The following is a 9,595-nucleotide window of genomic DNA, read 5'->3' as shown; positions in this document are numbered from 1 at the left end:
TCTGGCATCACTGTAATTTGGATATTGGCATGTTTACAGTTGTCCCAGAGGTTCCTAAGCCTCTGCTCGTTTTTTTCAATTCTTGTTTCCTCATTCTGTACTGGTTGACTGTTTTTTCCTTCATTATGTCCCAAATCATTTATTTGAACCCCGGTTTCCTTCCCTTCACCATTGGTTTTATGTGGATTTTCCTTCATTTCATTTAGCGTAGCCTTCACTTCTTCCCTTACGTGTTTGCCGTACTTAAGCATATGTGTTAAGCCTGTGAGCAAGCCTGTATTTTGAACTCTTCATCTGTTAGGTTGGCTATGTCCTTGTCTGTTAGGCTGGCTATCTCCTCGTTGCTTAGTTCTCCCACTGGAACATTGATCCATTCCCTCTTTTGGGCCATACCTCTCTGTCTCCTCATCTTGACAGGCTCCTGTGTTTGTTTGCCTCTATGTCTTAGGTAGAGCTGTCACACCTGTTATGTTGTAAGGGGCGGAGCCGTAGGTATTCTTCAGTACAGGGCAACCTGTTTCACCACGTTGTGGCACTGTATGTGGGGGAGGGGTCAGAGAGGGAACAATGCCGCTTGCTCAGTACTTGATCCTTTTCCTGCACTTCTCCCACTTCTGTATGGGACTGGCGCCTCTCTAGATGTTGCCCTGGCCATAGTTCCCAGAGCGGTGGGTCTGCAGATATTCTAGGTCTTTGGGGGCCCTTTAAACAAGTGAACTCTACTGAGAGACCATCGGTTTCTTCCTCTGCACCAACCCTGAACTGGTTCGCACAGTCAGAAGCAATGAGGCTTGATTTTCCCCGGTGCTGGAACTGTGAGCTACGCGGTCTAGTCTGGTGCTGGGAGCGCTCCCCAGGTGTCCCTCCCTACTTTTTAAAAGGTATGGCTGCGACTTCCACGGGCCTGCTGCTGCTGCTGCTACTGCTGCTTCTGCCACCACTGCTGCCACCACCACACTGTGTTCTCTCCGCCCCGGATCAGCCCGTCCTACCTGTCTGGATGAGTATTTCTTCTTTATATCTTTGTTTGTTGAACTTCCATGCAGCTTGATTTTCTGGAACTTCTGGTTGTCTCTAGTTTTGAGGTAGTTGTATTCCTTCTTAGTTGTGGAGGGAGATGCAGTGTGTCTGTCTAGGCCTCCATCTTGGCCAGAAGTCTGGGTTTTTTTGTTTGATTGTTTGTTTGTTTGTTTGTTAATGATTCTGGTGCACTCGATGAGATGTATCAGTTTGGAGACTCCGTTCTTCATGCTTAGAGACTTTATATCTTATCTCTTCTTTCTTCACCTCAACTCCTTTAAATCATACAGTTGATATCCTAAGTTGATACTGTAATTTTATTTCCTAACTTTAATTGTTTTTCTTTTTATAATGATTTTAAAGAGTTCCTAGTCATTTTTTATTCTGTTATTGACTTTTAAATTTGTTCTATATTGTGTTTAATTCTAAGAACTCTTTCTTATTCTCCAAATGTTTTTATAGCACCTTATACTTGTTCTATGGATGAATTATTTTCTTATATTTCTAAATATATTAATTGAAAAGGGAAGTTATTTTTTCTTCTTGTAGTATTTTTGTTTCTTCAAAGTTACTTTTTTCTGCTTGTTTTTTTAACTTTTTTAAATTGATTTGAGAGAGAGGGGAAGGGAGGGAGAGAGAGAAACATTGATTTGTTGCTCTGTGCTTCCATGCATTCATTGGTTGTTTCTTGCATGTGCCCTGACCGAGGATTGAACCCACAACCTTGGCATATCAGGACAATGCTCCAACCAACTGAGCCACCTGGTTAGGGCTGCTGTTTATTTTTTATTCCCTCTTTCATATTGGAGGCTTTGCTCAAATATTTGATGACTCTTGGAAATTTGTTCATATTTAATAACAAATGAATGTATGGAACAATTATTCATATATAAAAATAAGGCATATTATGAAGAAGAAAAGGAAGGAGGAGGAGGAGGAGGCACTAAAAAGCTATGTGAGAGATCTTATGTGTGTACAGGGGCGGGGATAGGTTAATTAACTTCTCTTCTGGGTGATATGAAAGGAGGACCAGATGGGGAAATGCAACGGCGTGCCAGAGCTGCCTCACACCTACTTGTAGTAACTGAATGTGCACATATTTCCCACCTCTGCATTCAGTGACATCATGGTAGTAGCTTGCAATTGCAATTGTCTGTGGGAGTATTTACACTATGGAGATCAGAAAATGCCACAACAAGGGCACACTTCCTCCCAGAGTGCTGGTTGTTAAACATTTACCACGATACCACTGGAAACTGGTTTATTAGGTTGGGATCCCCACAATGTTAGTCTAGAAAGCTCTTTTCTCCTGAGCTATTATTCAGTTTTCCTTAGATGTACAAATTTCTTCCTAGCTGACTGCATTCTAGGAGTGGGATATGAGAAGAAAAATTGGGGGTCCAGTTTTTCTTTTAGAAATTTAAACTTTCTGCTTTCAGCTTTGCCTCACCCCTCTCAACACTGTCACTGGTATCCCCAAGTCCCATGCCTGTTCTTCTCATCTTATTCAGAGATGTTCTTTTAAGTGGTGTTGATACTGAGTTTGTTGCTTGGCTGCTCAGGGTGAGAAGTGGTCGTGGGCGTCTTGCTACTTCTGATGTCAGACTTTTAGCGAGTCCACCAATTTTTAGTACCGTGCCTCAACTTCACCATCCACTGTGCCTGATAGTCCAAAGTCCTGAGTCTTTCAATGTCTTTTGGTGGTAAGTCATAAACAGGATTAACTTCTTGTTAATCCTGTTTATGATCATTTCAGGCTGTAGCTACAGTGGTCATTCCACCTTGCTTAATCAGATACTTCTCTTTCTGCTTTCTATATTCCAAAAACTTGTTGACATGTATTACTTGCTTTTCCCCCCCTCTACTGTTTCTTTGCTTCAGTGGTTCCATACACTAACAAAATTCCTATATTTTTATTTTGGTAATTAATATACAAAATTTAAACTAAATACTCTTCATCAATTGTGAATGGAATCTTATAACTCTTTTAACCTTCATAAGCTGGCCTTCTCCCCATTTTAGGAAAGTTTTGTTTAAGTTTGTCTTTGATTACCTCTCATCCAGTTTGTGTTTATTTTTCAGGGACATCTGTAACTCTTTGACTTGATTGCTACCCTCTGTTTCTCTTCCTATTACTTTCTTTTCATCTTTTAAAACTTATATTCTGCACTCTGGGAGGGATTTCCAAATTTAACTTAGAAATGGCATATTAATTTGGAGATGACTGAAGACTAATTTCTAAGGAGACAGTGATCCAGAAAGTTAAATACCTGTGCTTATGATTTACATGAATGCCTTTATGATTGTCTGTGGTTACAGCTATGTCTTAATATGTTGTTTTATAAGAGTTAATAATGGCAAGAGTTATAATAGCTAGGCATAAAAGTAACTTTTGGGGTCAAGATGTGAAACTACCTTAAACATTAGTTTAATCTTTTCTCAGGCTCAGCAGAACCCAGTCTGTTTGAGTTACTTATATCTAGATTACCAGAGGCTCCTCCAAGTAGAGAAAAGGGGCACAAGAATGGCTTCAAGAAATATCTGAGGAGCCTGGCTAGTGTGACTCAGTGGATTGAGTGCTGGCCTGAAAACTAAGGGGTCACCGGTTCGATTCCCAGTCAGGGCACATGCCTGGGTTGTGGGCTAGGCTCCATTTGGGTGTGTGTGAGAGGCAAACACACATTGATGTTTCTCTTCCTCTCTTTCTCCCTCCCCTTCCCCTCTCTCTAAAAATATATAAATACAATCTTTTTAAAAAAATAACTATCGGAGGAAACACAGCTGCCTATGCTCCTATCCTTATATGACAAGTATCTTCATGTGATGGAGGAGACATGTGACATAGATACGCTGAATCATCTCCAAACACACCAAATCATAATGGTTTTTCACTGTACTGGTTTTGTTTTCCCTCAGTTCAGTTGTGCTCTTTAGAGCCTTCATTGAGAGTTAAAATTCTGTCGTTGAATTTTAGTTTCCTTTTCACTTTTGTCTTATCTCATCTATCTCCCTTTCGTCCTGTCCTATTATTTTTATAACTCGATTCTCTCCTAACACATTTCTTCAGGTTGCTGAGTAGTTCCCTGGAATTTTCTTTTGGATCTTGAAATGGCAAAATAATCGAGTGAAGCAACTTACTATGGGGGTTTATTAGCTATATATAAGTTAAGTGAATAGTTGAACTACAGCACTTTTGGGCAAAAGAGTAGATACTTTGTCTTCAGGCCATACTTCCCCTTTGTAAAAAGTCTACCCACACTCTCTTCTTTCCAGGGATTAAGCCCCTGAAGGCCATGTTTATATGATGTGACCCTGTCCCACTTCATACCTCATCATAGCTGATTGGAAGACAGTTGATACGTGAAGGGATTGAGGTTGAGAGTCATTGGTTAGCTTGGGGTATTGCTTGAGTTTGAGTTGTATAAGCTGAGGGGCATCAGGGCAGCCAAGTATACGAAAATGGAGAGAATGCAGTTTGTGGGGAGAGAAACAGAAGAAGATGTGTGAAGAGACAGCATGATAAAATATGAGAGGTACTGAGTAAATAGTAAGAGCAAAAGTGAGAGTGAGAAAGAACTTCCTGGTTCCAGTTCCTCTCAAGGTCCTGCTGAACTTCCTCTCTCTGTCCTTTGAGCCACACCCATGTGCTAACAACATTTTCCCTTTAGTCTGGAGTGGGAGTCTGGGACTGCTAAGACAACCTTGATTAAGTAAGACATCCCTTCCCAGTCATAATAAACAGATCACATCATCGTGAGTAAGAGGATGAAGACAATGTTGCACATTTTGTTCCTATAGTGGGAGGACTTGTATCCAGCTCATCCCAAAGTAATATCAGATGATATCAAAGTGAAAAGGCGTGGGGATGGGTTCGGGTTGGGGGAGAGACCACATCCTCATTTTACCGCTATGGAAATTATTTTCTGATCCATCAGAAGGTTGACCTTGCTTTTCCCAGATCTTGCAGAAGTATTAAGTGCTGGTTCTGTATGAATAACAAAAGCTCAAAAAGCTCAGCCAATTCTTGATTATGGAGTTAAAGGAATAATCAAAGCTTCTAGTTAGGTGGTTAGGACCACAGCCTTGGTCTGAAGTGAAGGGTCATATCCAGGACCTGCTTGTTCTTCATGTTCAGCACTAGCCAGAGAAAGCTAGGGCTGCAGGTCTGTTGAAAAGAGGTGGGTGTACGTTTGGATGGATGCTGTGGCCTTGGCTGAACTGTAGGTTGCCTTTTAAAAGGGAAAACACTGAGTGAGAGTCACCTAATAGAAATCAAGCCTGAGGGGCTGATAGCATGTTGATGGACCAGAGGGCACTCTCCAAGATGGTCCTTGAACATCATCAGGACCAGAGAGCTTTCCTGGATGCTATACTCAGTAACAACTTTATTCTTTTCAAACATTATACTATGAAAATTTTTAAACATAGAAAAATACTTCAGATTTAACAGTTAGTAACATTATACCATATTTCTTCATCTATTTTTCAGATATATTTTAAATTATGAACGTTACGCTATTTTACCTCCAAGTATTTCAGTCTGCATTTCTTAAAAATAAAGACACTTTTCTTACATAACCACAGTGTCATTATCAAACCTAATAAAACCAACAATAATTCTAATATATTTTCATATTGAGTTCTTATTTATATCAACCTAGCTGTACCCCAAGTGTCTTTCATAATTGATTTGTTTACAGGGCTCCCAAAGTCCACACCTTACATGTGGTTGTTATTTCTTTGAAAGATCTTTCAATATGGAAAAATACCCCTGCCTTTTATATATGGAAGCCCATTAGAATGCACAGTCTGGTTGTGCAGTTAGAACTTTTTGACAGATTTGTAGTGAAAAGGATTGTAAATGAAATTCAGGCAAAAACTGGTGTCATATCTTCAAAGACAGTACACCTATATACTATATAGCCTCTAATTGTAGACCATCTACTCACCCTAAATCCAGAGATCTCCGAGGAAAAGAAATACATTTTTGTCTTTGAGCTACTGTCTTTGAGGATGCTTTGGTATAGCAACTTAATCTGTTCTAATCAATGCACCCCCCCATTAAGTCATCAAGGAAAATATGTGCATAAGAGATCAAATGGATAGTTATTGGCCTAATGCCATTTGACTAGCCCATTAGTTCCCCACTTATCTGCAGTGCCACCATTATCATATATCAAATTTCAAGGTGCACATGGGTACCTTTTCTAGATATTTTCTTCCTTTTGCAGTTTCGTGTTGCATGATGCTGTTTCAGTCAACAGCAGACCACTTGTAGGATGGTTGTCCCATGAGATTCTAATGAAGCTGGAAAATTCTTACCATCTAGTGATGTCTTGTCATAATATCATAATCATTATCACGGCATGGCTGTCATAATGCTGTAGTGCAACACATCACAAAAGTACTTACTGTTGTGTTACCGTTGCCTTCAGTATTCAGTACAGTAATATGCTGTACTGGTTTGTAGCCTAGGAGCTGTAGGGGAACAGAATTTGTCACCCTAAATATGTCTATTTGGCATAGGAATTATTTTAGGCTGGTTAATTTTAAGAAATAGCAGACATGGGAAAAGCCCTGAAAACCTTTTGGTTTGCAGGATGATGCCCAACTAATTGAGCCACACTGGCCAGGGCTATTGTCTTTTCATTTTCATTTAGTTTAAAGTACTTTTAAAATTTCCTCTGGGACTTTCTCTTTGGAACATGGATTTAGACATGTGTTGTTTAGTGTCCAAGTGTTTGGAGATTTTCCTGTCATCTTTCTGGTGTCAATTTTTAGTTTGATTCCACTGTGGTTGGAGAACACATTCTAAATGATTCAATTCTCTTAAAGTTGTTGAGTTTGTTTTAGGACCCAGGATGTGGTCTATCTTGCTATATGTTTTGTGGGCACTTGAAAAGAATATGTAATCTGCTGATGTCAGTAAAGAGTTATAAATGTCAATTAGATCATGTCGATTAATGGTATTATTAAGTTCTTCTGTATACTTACTGATTTTCTGTCTAGTTGCTCTAACAATTGTTGAGAGCAATATAATTGTGGATTTGTCTATTTCTTCTTTCAGTTGTAGGTTTTTAATTCACATACTTTGTAGCTCTGTTCTTTGGTGCATACACATTTAGGATTTTTATGTCATCTTGGTAGAGTAAACCTTTCATCATCTCTGTTTCTGGTAATTTGCTTTGAAGTCTACTTTATATGATATTAACATAGCCACTTCTGCTTTCTTTTAATGTCTGCATGATATTTCTTTTCCATCCCTTTGCTTTCAATCTGTCTATAGTGTTATATCTGGAATGAGTTTCTTACAGGCAGCATATAGTTGGGTCATATTTTTTCATCTATCCTGCCAATCTTTGTGTTTTAATTGGTAGATTTATACCATTTACTTTTAATGTAATTACTCATGTGTTATGAATTAAACCTGCCATTTCATTTTTTATTTTAGGACTGTCCTGTTTGTTTTTAATTTCTGCTTTCTTTAATCTATCTTCTGTAGGTTACTTGAACATATTTTAGAATTTTATTTTGATTTATTTATAGTATTTTTGAGTATATCTCTTTGCATAGTTTATTTTAGTAGTCACTTCAGTTATTATATTTTATGTACATCTTGTCACTGTCTACTAGTTTTGTCATTTTGCCAACTGGAATAAAATATAGAAATCTCACCTTCCTTTATGTCCCTTTATGCTTCCCACTTTTAGTACAATTGTCTTAAATATTTTCTCTATATACATTTAGATCCACTTCAGGTAATGTTATAATTTTTGCTTCAACTATCAAACATAATTTAGAAAAGTCAAAAGGAGAAGGAAAGCTTATTAAATTTATTCATATATTGTTTATCATGTTCTCCCTTCCTTCCTGATGTTCCAAGATTCCTTCTTTTGTAGTGTCCCCTCTGTTTAGAAAACTTCCTTTAGTTATTTTTTAAAGGGTAGGCCCACTGGTAACAAGTTCTTGGTTTTTCTTTATCTGAAAATGTCTTGATTTTTCCCTCATTCCTAAAGAATATTTTTTTGCTGAATATAGAATTCTGGGCTGACAGTTATTTTCTTTAAGTACATGGAAACTATGCCACCTCCTTCTGGTCTCCATGGTTCCCACTGAGAAATCCATTCCCATTTGAATTGTTTTTTCCCTCTAGGAAAGATGTCCTTTCTCTCTCACTGCTTTCAGGGCTTTTCCTTTGTCTAGCTTTCAGAAGTTTGACTGTGATGTATCTTGGTGTGGATTTCCCATTTAGAGTTCTCAGCCTCTTAAATCTGTAGGTTTATATCTTTTGCCAAGTTTGTGACATTTTCAACCATTATTCTTCAAGTACTTTATCAACCATCTCCTCTTTCTCCTCTCCTCTGGGACTCCAATAACAGGAGTGTTACATCTTTATATATCCCCCCAAATCTGTTCACTTTTGCTTTCAGCCTATTTTTTCTCTTTTGTTCAGTTGGAAAATTTCTATTTTTCCATATCCAGTTCACTGAATTTTCCTCTATCCCTTCCATTTTGCTAATGCATACGTTGAGTTTTAAAATTATCTGTTATTACATTTCTCGGTTCTAAAATTTCCATTTGATTTTTTGTGTCTTCTATTTCTTGGCTGAAACTTTCTATTTCTTTGATGATGCTTCCTATTTTTAAAATTGGTTTCAAGCATATTTGTTGAAGCATTTCTTTAAAAAATTTTTTTATTAATTTATTTTTATAGAGAGGAGAAGGGTGGGAGAAAGAGAGGGGAAGAAACATCACTGTGAGAGAGATCAGTTGCCTCTGAACCTACAACCCAGGCATGTGCCCTGATTAGGAATCGAACCAGTAACCTTTCATTTTGTGGTATGACACCCAACCAACTGAGCCACACTGGTCAGGGCAGCATTTCTTTCTTTCTTTTTTTCTTTCTTCCTTCCTTCCTTCCTTCCTTCCTTCCTTCCTTCCTTCCTTCCTTCCTTCCTTTCTTTCTTTCTTTCTTTCTTTCTTTCTTTCTTTCTTTCTTTCTTTCTTTCTTTCTTTCTTTCTTTCTTTCTCTCTCTCTTTCTAATTGATTTTAGGGAGAGAGGAAAGGAGATAGAGAGAGAAACATTGATTTGTTGTTCCACTTACTTATGCACTCATTTGTTGATACTTGTGTGTGCCCTGACCAGGGATCAAACCCTCAACTTTGGCTTATCAGGACAACACTCTAACCAACTGAGTTACCTGGCCAGGGCTGTTGAAACATTTCTATCACAATTGCTTTAAAATCTTTGTCAGATAGTGTTTACCTGCCTGTCATCTGTATTAGCATCTATTAATTTTCTATCCCATTCAGTTTAAGAACTTCCTGGTTTTTGATATGACAAGTGACTTTCTACTGGAATCTGTGCAGTTGGTACAGTCTTAAACCTTCTGTTTTAACTGGCTGTCTCTAACACTGCTCAGGCAAAGGTTGGCACTCTTACTGACAAGTCAGGGTGGAAGTCTAGATTTTCCACATTATTTCCACTGGCCCAGAGGGAGGGTGAGGGACACTACTCTCAGTGGGGAGAAAAATCCTGACCCCTTATTTGGCCTTTGCTTGCCACCAGTCCAG

Source organism: Furipterus horrens, unplaced genomic scaffold (assembly GCF_987537825.1).
Source record: "Furipterus horrens unplaced genomic scaffold, mFurHor1.1.pri manual_scaffold_11, whole genome shotgun sequence".
In the NCBI taxonomy this organism is placed as follows: Eukaryota; Metazoa; Chordata; class Mammalia; order Chiroptera; family Furipteridae; genus Furipterus; species Furipterus horrens.
Note: the sequence above shows the minus strand (reverse complement) of the source record.